Raw genomic sequence first — 22,123 nt, forward strand, 5'->3', positions numbered from 1 at the left:
CTCTAGCACCATGTTTGACATATAGTGTACATGTCTCCACTTGTTTGCTACAGTTGATATGCCTTGGAAAAGAGAATGAGACAAGGTAGTTTTTAAATCCAGAAAAACACCTGCATGGGAGAGGTGAGGAAGGACTGGGGCAGGAAAAAGAAATAACTTGTCCCTGAATGAGCATGCAGGTACATCTCTAACAAAGAGGAGGGAAAAAAAGCACCAGAGAAAGATCTCTCTCTCTCTTTTTTTTTTTTTTTGAGACTGAGTCTTGCTCTGTTGACCAAGCTGGAGTGCAGTGGTGTGATCTCTCACTGTAAGCTCCACCTCCTGGGATCACACCATTCTCCTGCCTCAGCCTCCTGACTAACTGGGACTACAGGTGCCTGCCACTACGCCCAGCTAAGTTTTTTGTATTTTTAGTAGAAATGAGGTTTCACTGTGTTAGGCAGGATGGTCTCGATCTCCTGACCTCATGATCCACCCGTCTCAGCCTCCCAAAGTGCTGGGATTACAGGCATGAGCCACCGCACCCGGCCAAAGATCTCTTTCTTTTCCCCTCCAATTACTCTGAATCACAAATTTTGTTTGTTTGAAAAGTAAAATTTTAAATGTTGAAATGAAGAAAATGTAGTCAAATGAACATCTGGCATCACAAAGAGTCAAGATACCAATTCATGGTATTTACACAGTAGTTTATCATATAGCCTGGTTTTGGTTGGTATCAGTCATTTTTGACCAAGATAGATGGATTTTGGGGGGACAGGTGTAAAGGACAAGGGTTGATCTACTGGATTAAAGAAGGAACTCGCATTTATTGAAAGTCTAACATATGGCAGGCACTTTACTATACTTTACCTATCTCATTGATCATTGTCTATTCCTTTTTGCAAATTACAAGTTTTTACAATTGCTATTTTACAAATGAGGAAATGAGGTTCAGAAAGAAGGCTGGTTTCCTTTGATCCCCACACAGTTCTTTGATACGGGGCGCCTTCTTAAAAAAAAAATGTTGCCAGCAAGGATCAACCTCACTGAAGCTAAAACATTGATCTAGAGAGCAAAGCAAGTAAGGAGGATAGAAAGAGGAAGGCACAAGGCAGCAGGGTAAGGTCGAAGCAGGAGGAAGGTCTGGGAAACAAATGGACCGAAGAGTAAGAAATGCAGAAGACAACAAAATGAAGATGAGTTTAAAGGGCTTAAAACATCTGCATCATGTTTGAAGAGCATTGGGATGGTTTAAAGCCTAAAGAACTAGGAAGAGGACCTGAAAAAACAGAGGGGATTTATGTGTACAGGAAAATGAGACACTAAGGCTCTTATAAATGAAATGGAGTAGGGCAAAGGTTTCTCAAGCATTGTTTGTATCAGTTCAATTTTTTTTTTTTCTGTACAGAATATTCAGTGCATATAAAGATAGTGCTTCTGCATACTTTAATGTTTCAGGCTGAATGAAAAGACCCACTGCTCACCTATAGAATCAGGTGTCATCAAAAGTGTCTGAGAAGTATGAGGAAACACAGGTATTGTGTCCTTTCTTGCTCCTAAAGAAGTGAAGGTATTTCCTGAAAAATATATCCCGTGTAAATCTTCCACTGATCCTACACTAAAAACGTGCCACAAAACGTTGTCTCCTAAGCACATATCCAATCCAGGCAGATTTCCATACATGTATCCATTTATGGCTGTAAGGCATTTGTAACAAAGGAAAGAGTATTTAATGTACTGGTACTTGATATCTTTTGAAACCCAACAAAGTATTAATCATGAAGCAGCTCATTCATGTAAAAAAAGCAAAGCAATTTTGTCAACTTTCCTCTCCTCTATTGTTATTTAATCACTTCATGGGGGCTAAAAATGACATTATAGAATTAGAGAATGACAGAATTCCATGATACTCTCACTGGGTTATTCCAGTCAAGCCCTTCCTTTTAGAGTTGAGGAAACCAAGGCCAGAGAAGTAGTTACTTGTCCAATGTCATATGGCTAATAAACTAAAATGTTAAGACCAAAGTCCAAGTCTCCAGATTGTGGATCAACCCTTTTCCCACTGCACTGTACAGTCTTCAAAAACCAACAACCAACCAACCAGCCACCTACCAACCCACCCAACCAGCTCAACAAACACCCTACTCCACCCACTCTTCGAATTTGGCAATAGAGAAGTACGTGACCTTTCACATTTAGCTATAGATAAAATATATTGCACCAAGAAGGTGTTGGTAAATATTTGGTAAGTTAAATTCAAAATAATCACCCTAGCAGATAATATTCTTCTTAGGAAATGATATTTATTTATTATGTATATATATATATATTTTTTTTTGAGATGGAGTTTTGCTCTTTTTACCCAGGCTGGAGGGCAATGGCACGATCTCAGCTCACTGCAACCTCTGCTTCCTGGGTTCAAGTGATTCTCCTGCCTCAGCCTCCCAAGTAGCTGGGATTACAGGCATGCGCCACCACTCCCGGCTAATTTTTGTATTTTTAGTAGAGACGGGGTTTCACCATGTTGGCCAGGCTTGTCTCAAACTCCTGACCTCAGGTGATCCACCAACCTCGGCCTCTCAAAGTGCTGGGATTACAGGTGTGAGCCACCGCACCTAACTGGGAAATGATATTTAAAGGAAACATAAGTGTATTAGCCAACTGTTGTGGGGAAAACCTAAGTCCATTTTAATCCATAGTTCTTTAGGCAAAATAAAATTCAGTGTTTAATGCATTTATCTTGTAAGTTAAATTGTTTCTTACAGTACATCTTATTTGAGGCTTGGAAGTCTGGATCCTCTTTATCTATGTTTTCAGGCTCTGTGATAAACGTTCTGATATTTTCCTCCAAGAGATCACTTTCATTTTCATCAAATATTGTGGCAAGTAGGTAAAACTCTTTGTCTACTCCTTTCTGTGGAAGAGAATAGAAAAAGGAATAGACATGAAGTATAGACGGTCCATATTCAAATCTAGCCAAATGGTTGATCTGCATACAGTGTTTCCCACACAAGGAGATTGTGTACTTGTGAAAAATTTGATCAATGGACTTCCTGATTTTGGATAGTCCATAGAAAGGCACAACTCCCAGTGAATGAATTATCACAGAACTAAGAAGTTGGGAGAAATCTCTGTGACTTTTTAAATATAAAGTGTTTACTCCAGAGATTCCTATATCTAAACTTCATAAACTAAACCATAAGATGTTTATAGTGGCTTTTAACATAATGTACTCTATGGAAAGTAAGTTAAATAAATAGTTTTCAATTCTAGAAAGTCTGAATTTTTAGGGCTTTTGAACAAATTTAATATAAACATATTACTAGATTAAATGTAAAAATTATATGTGTTATAAGAATGATGACACTATAAATATGACTCATTATATAGATAAATATAAATATATATTTATAAATTTGAATAAGATATACATTGTTATATATGTATGGATTTATAAAGCTTTGTTACCTATACTTTTTATATAAATGTAGAAAAGAACTAGATATTAGTTCACTTCTGAGTGAGAAAAAAGGGAAATTCATTTAACTAACATTTATTGAGCACCTATTATATGCCCAAGAGGAGCTGTGGTTATTATTAAAAAATTAATAAAATCTTGTTTATACTTTCTAGAAACTTTCTAGAAAACCTTGTGTATACTTCCACTAGAAACAGCCTAGTGGAAGAAACAGGCCAATGAAAACAATTGCATGGATAAATATGCTAATAGAAACATACCTAAGGGACTATGGTAACCTGCAGGAGCTTCAACTGACATTAGTCAGGAAACATTGTCCAAAGGAAGGTACTCTCAGTCTGAGTTTCAAAAACGTCTCCCACTTTTGGCAGATAAAATAGTGAGGAAAGGCCATTCCAGATGGAGAGAAGAGGGGAAAATCAGAGAGGTCAAATAACCTTCCTTACTCAGGGCCTAAGGAGCTAATTCCACCATAATGCAGAATTCTACTTTGCCATTTAGAAGAAGCTAATTCTGCAGTGTAGGGGTAGGAGGGGACATAAATCTGAGGGAATTGTCAGGATCTGATGTGTTGGTTTCTGCGTCAACAAATTGTGGGGAGATTTTCTTTCAGGAGTGCTATAACCAGATTCCTTAGGGAGGGATGTGGACTAGCTGTACTAAAGCAAGATAAGAGTGGAGACGGAAGTTAAGAATGAAAGGAATTCAGAAAGAGATGATAGTGCCTAAAATAATGCAGAGGTATTGGAGACTTAGTGATCAATGTGTATGTGAGACAGAAGGAGTTGTTGACGAAAGTCCAAGGTTTGGTGATATTATTAACTAAGGCATAGAGCAGAGGAAGAAAAGAGGCTGATTTAGGAAAGGGAGGGGCGGTAAAGGTCTGCCCAAAAGGATGAGATGTCTGTGGGACATGCCAGGGTGCACGTTTATTGGGCAGAACCAGGTGTTTAGTTGAGGAAAGAATAGAATTGGGAGACATCAGTACACAGAAGTTGAAGCTGCTGATTCCTCTGGCCCTGAGACATTGTCATTCCTCTGCAGTTCTGTCTCAGGCACCTCTCACCAAGGGTTACCTGGCCATATGCCTCAGGACTCACCTGTTTGCCATCCTCTCCAAGACTTCCATTTCTACATACAAGGAGAGGCCCCAGAAGGCCACTGTTGATGTTTCTTTTCTCATTTACTGAAGAGTAATAGAACCAGGTCAAGCAGGTGGGATCTGTGGAGGTGGGACCCACATCTTTTGGAACTTCCCATGTATAGACAAATGTTGTGCCAGGATTTACATGTGAAGAGGGTGGAGGGGTACCTAACAAGAAATAAACATTTATAGAATATAACCTAAAACCATAAGTACACTAGTCTAGGCTGTGAGATCTCTGAGAGCAAGAACAGATCTTTCTCTTTGGGTGACAGTTGAATAGGAACTAAAGTAATAACTCTGCCACAATAAGTATGCAGAGCTGTTACACTGTGACAGGTAGGCTGCACAATAGGAGTTATATTTCTTGCTGGCATTATATGGCGGTATGGCTCACTTGGACCTCCCTTGAGCTCTACTTACTTTCTCCAGGTGTTTTGTAGAATGAGCCCTCTTTGCTCTTGTTGTAAAGGAGTCCATGAGGCTGAATGCTGAGTGGTAGGGAAGCGTTGTTATAGAAAGTGATTTTGATGGTCTGTCCCACCTCTGCCTTAATAACAGGGCCTAGAAACCAACAGAGTTAGTAATTCATTGTCAAGCTGTGTTACTTGAGTAAAGTTCTTTTAGGAAGAAATTAAAGGGATGATGCCATGAACCCAGAAATGGGTGCAACTGCAAGAAGACTAGATGATTCAAGGTCTTATAAAGTCACTTTGGATCAAAGATATTAAATATTAGATGAAGATTAGTCTCTTTGGATTTATAGGAACAAAGAACGTAGTTAAAATCATGGTGGGCTGGGCTCAGTGGCTCACGCTTGTAATCCCAGCAATTTGGAAGGCCGAGATGGGCAGACGGCTTGAGCCCAGGAGTTCGAGACCAGCCTGGGCAACATGTTGAAACCCGGTCTCTATAAAAAATACAAAAATTAGCTGGGTGTGGTGATGTGTGTCTGTGGTCCCAGCTACTTGGAAGGCTGAAGCACAAGAATTGCTTGAATCTGAGAGGAGAGATTGCAGTGAGCTGGGATTGTGCCATTGCACTCCAGCCTGGGCAAAAGGGTGAGACCCTGTCTCAAAAAAACAAAACAAAAACATCACAAAAATTAGCTGAGTATGATGGTGCGTTCCTATAGTCCCAGCTATTCCAGAGGCTGAGATGAGAGGATCATTTGAGCCTGAGAGGCAAAGGTTGCAGTAAACAGAGGTCACACCACTGCACTCCACCCTGGGCAACAGAGCAAGACCATCTCAAATAAAATAAAATAAAATAAAATATAAAATAAAATAAAGTCATTGGGTGAATTGATGTATTATTTTCATAAAGCTATAATATTATCGCTAAAATCTCTAACTGGGTTGATGAATACTATTTTGACTTCAGAATATTTATAAATAATGTTTATAACCCCACAAGCTATGAACAGAATTTTACCAAGGATTCCAAGGTGTTCTTCTCTTGCCTTCTGTGTTTGGAAGGAAGCATCTATATATTCACGGTAAACCAGTTTTTTGTAAGTTCCTCCAATTCTGGTTGGACTTCGTTCAAAAAATAACTGGGATTTACTGTGCAGAGAAGGTAGATACACAAAGAACTTTTATATTTACAGTCATCATGTGAAAAGATAGAAAGAATCCAAACACATCTGTTTAAAATATTTGTAATTTATTTCTGATTATAAAAGTAATGCATGCTCATTATCCAAAATTTGAAAAAGAAAGAAAAATACAACAAAGAAAACAGAAATCTCCATAATCCCACCATCTATATGTTACCACAGCCAATATTTTATGTAAATATCCTTTCAGTCTTTTGTCTATGCACATATATATAATTATCTATATGTATTTACCTACTCATTTGTCTGAAAACTTTCTTTTGGAATAAAAATTAAAAAGGTATGATATCTGACTTTTTTTCAGGCAGGTAATAACAAATATTGCTATTAAAACAACTATTTGCAGAGATGCTATAATATTAAAAAGATAGATGTTATTATTTTTTAAATTATTATAATAAAAAGGAGCCTCTGAGAAGAAGTATTTCCTAACAATGAAGTGGTAACTTGCTGTGCCAAAACATCATAGAATTTTATAGCCAGGAGGATCAAGCAAAATGAATCTATTAATTCATACTTATTTTAGTCGATATAAAATGAGAGTAAGCCCTAAATCTAAGTCTAGTTTTTTGCTCTAAGCCCAGTTATCTTTCTGACATTTAATAACAAAATTCCCATTACACAGATTGAGTAATTTATTGATAAGCTTAAAATGTAAGAAAAGGACTAAAGGCACCCAGCACTCACATTCACAAAGAAGGACCAAAACACTGAGTAGATAATCACAAGTTGGATAGAGCATCGAAGAGAGAACACTGGAATTCGGCAGGAAAGTGTCAAAGAACATCTGAGACACAGAAGGAAAGGGAAGCAAGGCAGCTGTCACTGCTCAGATTGGCTGGGAGCCAGGAGAGGCCCCCCGGGGTGGGAAAAAGATAAGTGAGAGATCTTCAGCAGTCCATACTTCGACCATGGATTCTTTTAATCCTAGCCACAGGAGAGCCCCTCAGCCCTTGCAGGCTGTGAGACTAGTAGAGAGAGTGGCTTGGAGTTGATACAATGGCATCATTCCAGAGAGGGAGTTCATGCTGGGTCCCATGCAACCCCCCGAGACCCAAGTAGCTATAGCATGGCACCATTTTGAGCTCCCAGCCCCCACCAGACTGTATCCTGCCCCAGGGCCCAACAGCCCCTGTATCTCCACATCCCTAGAACCTCACTGAAATTCCCCTTTGTCCACTCAGATGGCTAAAGCACAGTGACACTAGCTGGATCCAGTAGAGTGGCCGGGTCCCCAGCACTCTAGCCCATACGGTCTACACTGTGAGGGATGGGCTGTGCAGTGCACCAGGGAGGCTACCCCAGAACAAGGTGAGCTGTGCATACCCTCTCCAGAGCCTGAGAGCCACCTGCCTGGAGTGACTGCTACTGATAGCAAACATTGCCCTTTCAGCAGCAGAGCTACCACACACCTGAATGCACCTTTGGTGGACATGAAACCAGCCCATCTAGATGCTGTCCTGGAGTCTGAGGACAGGCACACCTGCCCACTGCTGCTTCCACCCAAGTGTGCCATCTCGGGTACTGGGATCGACTTCCCCTGCCTGCCACAGCTGTTCCTCATGTGCACTATCAGGGGACCTGAAGACTGTCTTGCCCCACCTGCTGTTGGCACCCAGGCATGCCATCTAGGGACCTGAGGGTGAGTCTGCCCACTCTGCTGGTGCCCACACACATTAACTGGGAACCTAGGGATTGACCCATCCTATCCACCACAGTCTACACTCATGCACATCATCGAGGGCCTGAGAACAGGCCCACTATGCCTGATGCCACCTCTGCCATTGCCCACATGTGCTGTCCAGGGACCTGGGGATCAATCCACTCTGCCTGCCATCACCAGCATCTATGCACTTCTCCTGGGGACCTGCATGGCCTGCCAGAGCCCACAAGTGTTATCGAGGCCTGAGGATCAACCTTCTCCACCAACCACCGCTGAATGTGTACACTACTTCCAGGGTATGAGGACAGGTCTGCCCAACCTGCTGCCATCACCACTGCTAGCACCCACCTGCATGTACCACCTGGGGCTCTAGGGAATGACCTGCTCAGACTGTTGCTTCCACCACTGGCACTTATGCATGTCCCCTGGGGGCCTGAGGGTTGGCCTGCTACCACTCCTGCCATCACCAACACCATACATGCCACCCAGGGACCCAAAGATATGCCCAAATCACCATTGCCACTGCTGACACCTAAGAAAGCCACTTGGAGGCCCAATAATTAGCCTGTCTGGATCCTCTAACACCAGTGCCCATGTATACTGCTGGGCCCCAGGGATGAGAAGACTCAGCCTGCTGCCACCACCACTGGGGCCCAAGAACTGTCCCATCTGGCATCCCCATCCCCAGCAAAACCACAGCCTCCACTAACAACCACAGCATAAGCCACCAAGGAACTCACAAGCACCACTGATGCTGATTACAGCTGAAGAAATCGTACAGAAACCACATGACTGCACGCAGCAAGAATCAAAGTTCAAATATCCTACCCAATCCACACTATAAAGACATCTAAAGAAAAAGTCTTTTCCTACAAAAGCCAACCCCCATCCCCCCAAAATGGGAAGAAGTGCAGATATCAATGTAAAACACAGGAAGCAAGAAAAAGCGAGGAAACATGACACTTCCAAAAGAACACAATGATTCTCCAGCAACAGATTCCAATGAAAAAGAAATCTATGGAATGCCAAAAATAATCAAAATAACAATATTGAAGCTCAGCGAGATACAACAGAACACAGATAAGCAATACAAAGAAATCAGAAAAAAATTCATGATCTGAATAAGAAATTCAACAGAGATACAACTGTTTAAATCCAAAAAGAAATCCTAGAACTGAAGAATTTTTTAAAAATTAAAAATATGATCTAGAGCTTCAACAATAGACTTGAAAAAATAATTTTTGAACTTAAGGGCTGGTATTTTGAAACAATCCAGTCAGACCAAAAAAAAAAAAAAAAAAAAGAGAGAGAGAGAAAGAAATGAAGAATTAAAAAGAATGAAAAAAGCATATGTGACATATGAGTGACATAAAACTACCAAATATTCAAATGTTGGGTAATCCAGAAGGAGAAGAAATTGACAAAGACATGGAAAACCTATTCAACAAAATAATAGCTGAGGACTGGGCATAGTAGCTCATATCTATAATCCCACACTTTGAGAGGTTGGGAAAATCGCTTGAGGCCAGGAGTTTGAGACTAGACAAGGCAAGGTAGTAAGACTCTATCTCTACAGAGCATTTGAAAAATTAACTGGGTGTGGTGGCATGTGCCTAGAGACCTAGCTACTTGGGAGACTGAGAGATTGAGGTGGAAGGATCACTTGAGCCAAAGAGTTTGAGGCAGCAGTGAGCTGTGATCATGCAACTGCCCTCCAACTTGGGTGACAGAGCAGGACTCCGTCTAAAAAAAGAAAGAAAAAAAGGTTGTTTTCATTCCTTGTTGAAACACACACACACACACACACACACGCACACAACACATACACACTGTTAATGCAAAATAATAATAACAAGCTGAAAAGTTCCAAAGTCTTACAACAGATATAGACATTCAGGTACAGGAAACTCAAGGATCCCCAAATAGATCAACTTGAAAAGGCCTTCTCTAAGACACATTAGAGTCAAGAGTCAAAAACAAAGAAAGAAAAAAGAGAATTCTAAAAACAGCAAGAGAAAAGCATCAAGTCTCGTATAAAGAAATCCCCATCAGACTAACAGCAGATTTCTCAGCAGAACTCTTACAGGCCAAAACAGCAGGAGATGATATACTCAAAACACTGAAAGAAGAAGAAGAAGAAAAAAGAGTCAACAAAAAGTACTATACTCAGCAAAGCTGTTTTTCAAAAACGAAGGAGAAATAAAATCTTTCCCAGACAAGCAAAAACTGAGGAAATCCATCACCATTAGACAGGCCCTATAAGAAATGCTTAAGGGAGTACTATATCTAGAAGCAATTGGATAATATCTACCATCCTGAAAACATAAAACTCATTGGCACAGCAAACACACAAATGAGAAAGACAAAGGACTCAAGGACTACAGAAAACCACCAAACTGAAATCATAAACATTAAGAGAGAAACAGAAGGGAAAAGGATACATGAAATAACCAGAAAACAATTACCAAAATGACAGGAATAAGTTCTTGCCTATCAATAATAACTTTGAATATAAATGAATTAGATTCCCCAATTAAAAGATGTAGACTGGCTGAATGAATTTTTAAATGACCCAAATATATGCTACCTACAAGAAACTCACTTCACTTGTAAAGACACATAAAGACTAAACACGAAGGGATGAAAAAAGATATTCCACAGAAACAAAAACCAAAAGTGAGTAGGAGTAGCTATCCTTATATCAGATAAAACAGATTTTAAGTCAAAAATGTAAAAAGAGACAAAGACATTTTATAATGATAACAGGATCAATTCAGTGAGGGAATGTAACAAGTCTAAATATATATGCCCAACACCAGAGCACCCAGATACATAATGTAAATATTATTAGAGCTAAAGGGAGAGATAAACTCTAACACAATAATAGTTGGGGACTTCAACTCCCCATTCTCAGCATTGGGCCAATCATCTAGACAGAAAATCAACAAAGAAACATTAGATTTAAACTATGCTTTGGACCAAATGGACCTAACAGATACTTACAAAACATTTTAACCACTAGCTGCAGAACACACATTCTTTTCATGGAAAATTCTGCAGGGTAGACCATATGATGGGCCACAAACTATTTCAACAAATTTCTAAACATTGAAATCATATCATTGTATAATAGAATAAAGCTAGAAATCAAGAGGAACTTTAGAAACTGTACAAATACATTGAAATTAAACAACATGATCCTGAGTGATCACTGGGTCAATGAAGAAATTAAGAAAGAAATTTAAAAATTTATTGAAACAAATCAAAATGGAAATGCAACATAACAAATCCTCTAAGATTCAGCAAAAGCAGTGCTAAGAGAGTATTTTATAGCAATAAATGCCTACATTAAAAAAGTTGAAAAAGGCTGGGTGTGGTGGCTCACGCCTGTAATCCCAGCACTTTGTGAGACCAGGGTGGGAGGATCACTTGAGGTCAGGAGTTCAAGACCAGCATGACCAACATGGTGAAACCCTGTCCCTACTAAAAATACAATAATTAGCTGGGTGTGGTGGTGGGTGCCTGTAATCCCAGATACTTGGGAGGCTGAGGCAGGAGAATCACTTGAACCAGGGAGGTGAAGGTTATAGTGAGCTGAGATCATGCCACTGATCTCTAGCCTGAATGACAGTACGAGACTCTGTTTCAAAAAAAAAAAGGTAGAAAGATTTCAAGTAAACATCCTAATGATGCACCTCAATGAACTAGAAAAGCAAGATAAACCAAACCCCAAATTAGCAGAAGGAAAGAAATGATAAAGGTCAGATCAGAACTCGGTTAAAAAGAGACTAAAAAAAAATACGAAGGATCAACTAAATGAAAAGTCAGTTTAAAAAAAGGTAAGCAAAATAGATAAACCACTAGCTAGACTAAGCAAGAGAAAAGAGAGAAGACACAAATAAACAGAATTAGAAATACAAAAGTAGACATTACAACTGATAACATAGAAATACAGAGGATCATTAGAGATTATTATGAACAACTGTACAATAACAAACAGAAAAACCTAGAGGAAATGGATAAGTTCCTGGACACAGACAACCTACTAAGATTGAACCAGGAAGAAACAGAAAACCTGAACACTCCAATATTTAGTGATGAGATTGAATCAGTAATAAAATATCCCCCAAGAAAGAAAAGCCCAGGACTGGATGGTTTTACTGACAAATTCTACCAAACTTACGAAGAAGAATTAATACCAATTCTTCTCAAACTATTTCAGAAAATTGAAGAGGAGGGAATTCTTCCTGACTCATTCTGCAAGGTCACCATTACCTTAATACCAAAATTAGACAAGTACACAACAAAAAAAGAAAACTACTTATCTCTGATGAATATAGATGAAAAAATCCTCAACAAGATACTTTGAAACCAAATCCAACAAATATCAAAAAGATAACACACCATGATCAAGTGGTTTTTTTTCCCCCCCAAGGATGCAAGGATGTTTCAACATATGCAAATCAATCAATGTGATATATTACATTAACAGAATAAAGGACAAAAACCATACAATCATATTAGTAGGTACAGAAAAGGTGTTTGATAAAATTCAACATCCTTTCGTGACAAAAACTCTCAACAAATCAGGCATAGGAGGTACACTCTCAACATAATAAAGGCTATATATGACAATCCCACTGCTAACATATTGAATGGAGAAAACCAGAAAGCCTTTCCTCCAAGAACTGGAACAAGACAAGGATGCCCATTTTTACCATTCCTATTTGACATAGTATTGGAAGTCCTACCCAGAGCAGTCAAGCAAGAGAAAGAAATAAAAGGTATTCAAATTAGAAAAGGGGAAGTCAAATTGTTCTTTTTGCAGATGACATGATCTTATATATAGAAAAATCTAAAGACACTACCAAATAACTCTTAGAATTGATAAATGAATTCAGTAAAGTTGCAGCATACTAAATCAACATACAAAGATCAGTAGTGTTTCTATATACCAATAACATAGTAGCTGAAGAAGAAATCAAGACAACAATCCCATTCACAATAGTTACAAAACAAAAACCAAACCACACAAAAAACCTAAGAATAAATTTAACCAAAGAGATGAAAGATGTTTACAAGGAAAATCACAAAACACCGATGAAAGAAATTAAAGAGGACACAAAAAGTGGAAAGACACCCATGCTCATGGATAAAAATTAATATTGTTAAAACGGCCATTACACCAAAAGCAATCTACAGATTTAAGGCAACCCTATAAAATACCAATAACATTATTCACAAAAATAGAAAAAAAATCCTATAGGCCAATGAAAAAGAATAGAAAACCCAATGACATATAGGCCAATGAAAAAGAATAGAGAACCCAATGACATATAGGCCTATGAAAAAGAATAGAGACCCAGAAAGAAATAAGTCCACATATTTACAGCCAACTAACCTTCTTAAAAAAAGTGCCAAGAACATAGAGTATACACTCGGGAAAGGACACCTTCTTCAATAAGTGGTGCTGGGAAAACAGGATATCCATATGCAGAGGAATGAAATTAGAGGCCATATCTCATCACATGCAAAAAATCAACTCAAAAGGGATTAAATACTTACATGTAAGACCCAAATATAAAAACTGACCAGAAAAACCATGGGAGAAACACTCCAGGACATTGATTTAGGCAAATATTTTATGGCTAATACCTCAAAAGCACAGAAAACAAAAACAAAAATAGACAATTTCAATTATGTTAAACTAAAATGCTTCTGCACAGCAAAGGAAACAATCAACAGAGTGAAAAGAAAACCCGTTGAATGACAGAAAATATTTGCAAACTATTCATCTGATGAAGGATGAATATCCAGAATACACAAGGAATTCAAAGAGCTTAACAGTAATAATAATAATAATAATAACAATAATAATCTTCCCACTAAAAAGTGGGCAAAGGGTCAAATGAAGAGACATTTCTCAACAGAAGATACACGAGCAGCCAACAGATATATGAAAAAATATTCAGCATTACTCTTCATCAGGGAAAGGCAAATCAAAATCACAATGAGATATCATCTCACCCCAGTTAAGATGGCTATTATCAAAAATACAAAAAGTAGCAAATGCTGCTGAGGTTGTAGAGAAGGAACTCTTATACACTGTTGGTGAGAATGTAAATTAGTGCAGCCATTATGGAACACAGTACGGAGTTTCATCAAAAAACTAAAATTAGAACTATCATGTAATCTAGCAATCCACTACTGGCTATTTATCCAAAGCAAAATAAATCAGTATATCAAAGGGTAACTACACCTCCATGTTTATTGCAGCATTATTCCCAAAAGCCAAGTGTGCATTAACAGGTGAATAGTAAAGAAAATGTAGCATATATACACAATGGAATGCTATTCAGCCATAAAAAGACTGAGACCATGTCATTTGCAGCAACATGGATGTAACTACGGCACATTATATTAAGCAAAATAAACCAGGCACAGAAAGACAAACATCATATGTCCTCATACATGGGAGCTAGAAAAGTTGATCTTATGGAGGTAGAAAATAGAATGATGGTTACCAGAGGCTTGGAAGAATGTTTGGGGGTGGTGGTGAGGAGTAATGGATAATGAAGAGAGGTTGGTTAATGGGTACAAACATACAATTAGATAGAAGAAATATGCCCTAGTGTCCAATAGCTCAGTGGGGTGACTATGGTTAACAACAATATATCGTATATTTCAAAATAGCCACAAGAAAAAAAATTGAAAAGTTTCCACCACAAAGAAATGATGAATGTTTGAGACAATGGATATCCTAAATGCTCTGATTTAGTTATCACATGTTGTATGCACATATCAAAACATCACATGTACCCCCTAAATCTGTACAAATATCATGTATCATTAAAAAACAATAAAAAAAGAAGGGAAAATGTCTACTTGACATAATATTCTTTGCTTTCTCAAATTCCTATGAGTGAATTAGAGAAAAATAAGTATCATAAAGAAAGTTATTTTCTGGTGGTTGAACTTTGTCTGTTCTAACATGCATCTTCATTCAGTAGCCAGAAGAATTAAATCTGCTGTTGTCCTCAATATGGTAAATATACTTGGCAGTTGGACTATCAGAAAAACTTTTTGCCCACTTTTAAATGCTAATGCCAGAGTAATGTAGTTTAGTGTTAGTTTTTGGTTATTAAGACAACAATTGCTAGCATAGTCTTAGGTGTTATTCAGTAAATAATATTTATAGAATATAGTTGAGGGATATCATGTTCAATGATTTAATTATGCCTTCAGATCTTAGCAGGAGTGTATAAGTTACACATAAAGAATGTTTTAAAATTTTAATAAAATGTTATTGATGACATTGTCTGCTATGTTGTTAAATGTTTCATAAGTATAAAATAAATCCATTTTAAAGTTTTGTGCTAGGAAAAAGATGAATAGTATATTTTCCTTTACATTGTCGGCCAGGCCATTTAGAGAAGAATTTTGTCTAGCAATGCTCCTTAGCTTCAAAATTTTCCAATTATTTTCTTATATTTATTTTGTCAGTATATTTTAATTAGATGCCTAAATCCTTTTTAGAAGGAACTAGATTATGAAATGTTTCAGTTATCTTAATTATTTAACTATAAATATTTTAGCCAGTGAATCATTACCTTCCAGCTGCTGTTAAATTTTTTTTAGTGAAGAAATCTATACCAGATGGAGCATAGTTCCAAAGAATTTCCTTAGCAGCAATATAGTAGTGTATAACATGTGTCCCAGTAACGAAGGCTTTTGTTGAAGGTTTCTGGCAATTACTTACTTTGAAAAATGCCTGCATACTCTCTGAAAAACAGTAAACCCAGATAGAGAATGTTATTAAAACATTAAGACAATTTTCTTGGTCAATACATATTTTCAATTTTAGCCAACAATCTTGAGACTTCCTATTTCTTTGAGAAATATGATGTATGAAATTTATGGAAAAATTTAAGATGTATGAAACAAGTACAAAAGTCAGGATGCAAAAATGAATATTAAAGGGATATATTATTAAAGGGATATATATTATTAGAGAATAATAACCAGCTTTGGACCAACTCTTATGTGAAGATGGTACCTACATACTGAGAAGAATTTGAGAGTCCAAGAACATCTTCCCTCACGAATATGAAATTACTACTACTAGTCACTGATGAGTTAGTTGGTTTATTCAATTAACTAGTTGGCTGGAAGAAAGAAACTAAAGGCATGAGAAGATCAGTCCTGCGTTTTAGTTTCGGAGCACTGTTGGTAGGAATGTAAATTAATACAGACTTTATGGAAGACAATTAGGCAAAATTTGTTAAAATTAAAAGCCCTGGCAGGTAGTGGGTCACATGTGTAATCTCAGCACTTTTGGAGGCCAAGGCAAGCGGCCTCATTTGAGCCCAGGAGTTTGAGACCAGCCCGGGGCAACATGACAAAACCCCATCTCTACAAAAAACAGAAAAAATCAGCTGGGTGTGATGGTGTGTTCCTGTAATGCCAACTACTCTAGAGCTAAAGTGGGAAGATTGCTTGAGCCCAGAACATTGAGGTTGCAGTGAGCCATGACTGCACCACTGAACTCCAGCCTGAGCAACAGAGCATGACTCAAAAAAAAAAAAAAAAAAAAAAAGCTCTCTGCCATTATATAGTTTTACTTCTTGAGAGTCATGAGAAATATTTTCACACACATGAAGAGACATATAAAAATGTATTAACTAAGGCCAGGCATGGTGGTTCATGACTGTATTCCCAGCATTTTGGGAGGCCAAGGCAGGCGGATCACCTGAGGTCGAGAGTTCAAGACCAGCCTGACCAATATGGAGAAACCCCATCTCTACTAAAAATACAAAATTAGCCAGGCGTGGTGGCGCATGCCTGTAATCCAGCTACTCGGGAGGCTGAGACAGGAGAATCACTTGAACCTGGGAGGCAGAGGTTGTGGTGACCTGAGAGCGTGCCATTGCACTCCAGTCTGGACAACAAGAGGGAAACTCCGTCTCAAAAAATAAAAATATATATATAAAAAATGTATTAACTATAACATTGTTAATAAATCAAAATAGCAGTAGCAACGTAAACATCTGTCTGTACGCAAATGGTTAAATAAATTATAGTACAACCAAAATATGTAAAACTACGCAACAGTTAAAAAGAATGAGCTAAATGTATAGGGAATGCATGGAAAGAGACTTCAAGACTTTGATATGAGTGATGAAAACAACAGAATATTATATGCAGTGTGATCTGCTTACATAAAACACAAAACATAGCTATGTGTTTTTTTCCCTACATATTCATGTTTATGTTGTGTGAAAGTGCATAGTGTAAAGGTTTTCAAATACTTACACAAATTGATCACAGTGGCTAAGATGGTGGTGGGGTGGAGTTGGACTAATGGTGTGTCCTTAAAGCAGCTCTCCTGAACTAAACACAAACTCAGATTTATGTGCTAATTTTTTGCGGTGTAAGCACTCCCATTGTGACCAATTTGAAGTTACCAATAATTTAACAGCTGGATTATTTAACTCTCAGCTCTTTTGAGCTGGTGTGAACAGGCTAATGTATGCTGCATTAGACTTCTTTCACTTTTTCTGCCTGCTTTCCTCCACCTATTTTTCTGCCTATTTTCCTCCTTTCCTCCTTCCATTTCTCTCTCTTTTTTTCCTCCTTTCTTTCCTTCCTACCTTTCTTTCCAGCAAAGGTCTATTTATATATTCTTGTCATTACTAAAAAAAAAAAAAAAAATGGAGTAAATTAAAGAGCAGAAAAGCTTCAGAAGGACGTAGAAAGAGAAGACACACAGGAGAAAGTGATGGGATCCCATCAGCCAACTAGGCTCTGAGGCATTTTTTCACCTGGTCTAGGGCTGACAGTAGTCTTTCTGCAGGGCTGAGGTGGAAAGACTGGCTTGAGGGCATGATCTGAGAATAAGGTAGATAGGACGTATTTGTGGAGCCGAGTTTACATTTTAATCTGAAAATGATCATCTTTTCTAAGTGATAGCTTTTTATCACTAAATTCAGTCCTTGAGTTATAATAGCCGTGAGTGGTTCTTCTTTTTCTTACACCCCTGGGAGGGATGCAGCACATAGAAAATCCTGATAAATACTTATCATCTGGTTTGAATAATTAATTGAAACATGATACTAACCAAAGTTCGGGACCTACAAAAAGAAAGGTTTTCATCAGAGAAGTAAACTCCATTTTTCTACCAAAAAAATAAAGTTAAATTCCTTAATTTCTAATGAAAATTATGTTTTCTGATTAAAAAATAACACAGAACATTTACATGATCATATATAGAGTTTTGTCATATTCAAGAATAAAAAAGATAAATAACATCATAACTGACCGTTCTGTTATTAAATGGCAAATGTGATTGGAGAGGGAAATAAACAAAAATAAGGAGGTTTACTTGAGTAATCAATTAGAATTATTGGGTTCTGCATAATTTCTTGCTCTGCTTCTCATAGGATTTTGATACTTGTTTCCTCAATTAAAGAAAAAGCTGTAATAATATCTGCTCTGTCTGACACTCAGGGTTTATATTCTCACAATGAATATAAAAGTTTTTGTAAAAACAGCAACCCAATTCTAAATACTTAAAAGGATTTATAGTAATCAAGTGAAAAGTTGTCACTGACTGTTTCCAAAAGGAATCATATCACTTTCTTGGATATCGGTTTCTTCATTTGTAAGGTAAGACATTTGTAATGGGCTATGACCTTGGAAGTTCTCTGACTCTGTGTTACGCAAAACTAATAAATCCCTACCATGCACCTGGCATCCCAGCATCCACAATCCAGTGCCCTTGGCCACCATGAAGGCATCTTCTAGTGAGGAGGGGAAGACCACAATGGTGTCCTTTCTGTGATTCCGAGAGATCAGAGTTTGTCCATGGAGGTAGACGGGGTGTATGTCAGCCTCGCCACCCATGCCAACAAAATACCACTTGACCCTATCTTCAGCACACATCGTGAGATTGGGCAGATTGCCATAGATGTATCCATTTATTGCTGAAAATAAATGTATATTAATCAATCAGGCATGATAGATCAGTGCAACCTTGTAAAAATTCTATGTATTTCCTCGTTATATTAATACAAACCTCACAATGTCAACATTGTTCTCATACATAATCTACAACATCTGATGTGTTTCATGGGAAAGGAGTCCATATGCATTGTGTATGATGAGAAGTGAGCGGAGCACAAAGGTTTAAAGGCAAGAGGAGAAAAAGTCAGCTGAAAGGCAGGAAGCAGTGAAAAGGGGAAAAAAAAGAAACTAAGTTCATGAGAGAAGCAAGCAAGGATAAGGGTGACGGATTATGACGACATCATTTCTGAAAAATTCTATGTCGGATAAAAACACATATTCATAAAATATTTGGTCAATAATGTCTTTGTTATTCCATATTTTATTACTTGAAGTAACATCTTTCTTAGGTATTTACCATCTATTTATATCAATATAAGACTTCAGAAAACAAATGTTGACCAAACTTTACTTGCTATAGGACTTAGGAAATGAGCAGGCTTTAACTAGTGATTTGCATTTGCATGTCAGTCCAGTATACTCTGAGCGAAACGCTGCAAAATATAAACTCAACTAAATAAACTTGAACAAAGGGAAATGACTGAATACGATCATAGAAGTTAGAATTATAAGATATTATGTATGAGAAAGTTCTTTTTCATCGTACATTGCATGCTCATGCTCTCCTCAAAACCGGGATCACTAGTATTAATTTTGCCAGATTCAGTAAATGCACGAATATTTTCATCACTATACCAGCTTCTGCTTTCATCAGTTGTAGAAAACAGCAGAAAATAAGACCTGTCAATATCTTTTTCAGTGTCTCCATTCAGTGTCCCTGAAACAAAAAACACATTTCTTACTTTTCATATAAACATTAATTAGAACCATTGTTACAGATATAACTAAACTGCTTTTACGATCTACAGTTTTGTTAATTGTTAGGACACATGAAAAAGGTAAATGGGATGTGGGATGCCAGTTTTTGTAAAGTTTACAACAAACTTTTAAAAGCATATTATTTATATGAAGCCATATTTAAATAATCCATACTCATCTCTACATCAAATCAGTAACTTTCTGCAGTGTCTGCATCTGATGACCATTATCGCATGAGATTGTTCAAAGTCTCAAAATTTGTACTTCCTCAAATGAAGGATAACTTTAGTTCATACCAATTTATTTATTCTTCTATGCTTATATTCAACAAATATTTATTGAATATGTGTAATGTGTTAGGTACTATGGCAAGTTAAATTCATAAAAGTGAACAAGACAGTTATCTACCCTTGCAGGGCATATAATCAAGGATGGACGCCATAATTAATAAGATACTATAGTGTGTAAAGTTCTATAGTAGGGAAGAGCTCAGTGTTTGGGAGCTGGTTAATTTAATCTTGGGTATGGAAATCTTTTCTGAAGGCAGTAACACCTCAGTTGATATTTGAAGGATGAGAAGTTTGCTGGGGTGTACCTGTAGAGAAGATTACAGGCAGCAATTAAGACAAAAGGAATTTGGACTTTATCGTCAGAACATTCAGCAGTCTTGCCATTATGCAACTGAGTTCCTTGCAAGTTTGAGAAGGGCAAAAAGCTCTTCCAAAGTTGGTTTAAAAAGTTATTTCCCAGCCGGGCGCGGTGGCTCACACCTTTAATCCCAGCCCCTTGGGAGGCCAAGACGGAAGGATGGCAAGGTCAGGAATTCAAGACCAGCCTGGCCAATATGGTGAAACCCCGCCTCTACTAAAAGTACAAAAAAAATTGGCTGTGCGTGGTGACATGCGTCTGTATAGGCTGAGGCAGGAAAATTGCTTGAACCCGAGAGGCGGAGCTTGCAGTGAACCGAGATCAAGCCACTGCACACCAGCCTGGGTGATAGAGCGAGACTCTATCTCAAAAACAAAAAAGTTATCTCCCAAGGAATGTAATTTGTAGTCATGAGACTATGTGTGTTTGCCATAGGAAACTGCAATTGTTAAAATATTTATTGTGGAGAGCTGTTTGTTCACCTAAAATTTAAACTTTGATTGTCATAGGAAGTTAAATTTGCTCATTAACTTCATAATCAATCTAGTGCTTCACTTTGTTGATCTTGTTTTAACGAACCAAATCAGAATTTTCAAAACTCTATATTCCCTTGCAAGTTGGAAACATATCGGTAAAACTTCCTCCTTGCAAGAATTAATAAACTCATGATTCTAACTGATTCACCTTAAAACAAACATAAACACAAAAAGGTGGCAGTAATTTTGAATGAAGGCTGAAGTGAAGTTCATTGGGTTTGACTACCATCTAGTGACCAACCTGCATTATTGGTTGAACTGAGGGTTGGAGTTGAGATCGCCATCTAGTGCTCAGAGTCCAAGATGGCGAGTTTCCACTCTTGACTGGAAAACCAAGGTTACGGCAGGAAAATGGAGTGCCTTGGATGGTAAAATTCCTCTAGGAGAGCAGAGGATAGCCTACACATTCTGGTTTACTCTTTTACGGCAATGAGATTTTTCAACAAAGTTACCTCTTTTACAAGTCAGAATTGGTCCAATAAGTCCCGAAGCTACGTCTCTTGCAGTATCTATATGGGAGTGGTAAATCCTTGTCACACAATTACTGTCATTGGGGCCCGGCCCCTGATGTTCTTCTACATACCACTTGTAGGTATATTGTTTCCCTGGCTCCAGATAGCCATCTTCCTTTTCCTGGCCTGTTGTATTATCAGGATAGATGGCACCTGGAAAACATATTCTGCACTGTGGTTACAGTAAATATTGGATAACACTATTTTGAATGTGACTCGGGCTTCCTCCATTAAGCTATTTTGCATTTCTCAAAAAGTATGCATTTCTCCCCACCATTTCCCATATTCCTACCTCCCTAAATCCCTTTTAGTTGGCTTCTACCTGAATGCTCAGCTTGGCTGCAGTTTTTGGACTAAATTAGAACGAGGCAGGCAGTATATTAATAGACTATCATTACCTTTACTGATAGATACAACAAATATTTATTTTGCACCTCCCATGTGCCTAGATCTCAGATGCAGAGGTAACCTCTGGACTCCCGAGTTGCCCTCCATATTTTCTTCATTGCCAGTCAGACTTGGGACCCAGGGCATCCAAGGGTGTCCCTGTTACTTCCAAGTAGCCCACTGCAATCTGAAGGTGGCCCATGCCACTACTCTGAACTATTACCTCAGTTCTGACTTTGGACCCTTCTCGCCTTTCTTTCTTCTTCTCTGGCTAAAAG

This window comes from Macaca mulatta, chromosome 2 (assembly GCF_049350105.2).
Source record: "Macaca mulatta isolate MMU2019108-1 chromosome 2, T2T-MMU8v2.0, whole genome shotgun sequence".
In the NCBI taxonomy this organism is placed as follows: Eukaryota; Metazoa; Chordata; class Mammalia; order Primates; family Cercopithecidae; genus Macaca; species Macaca mulatta.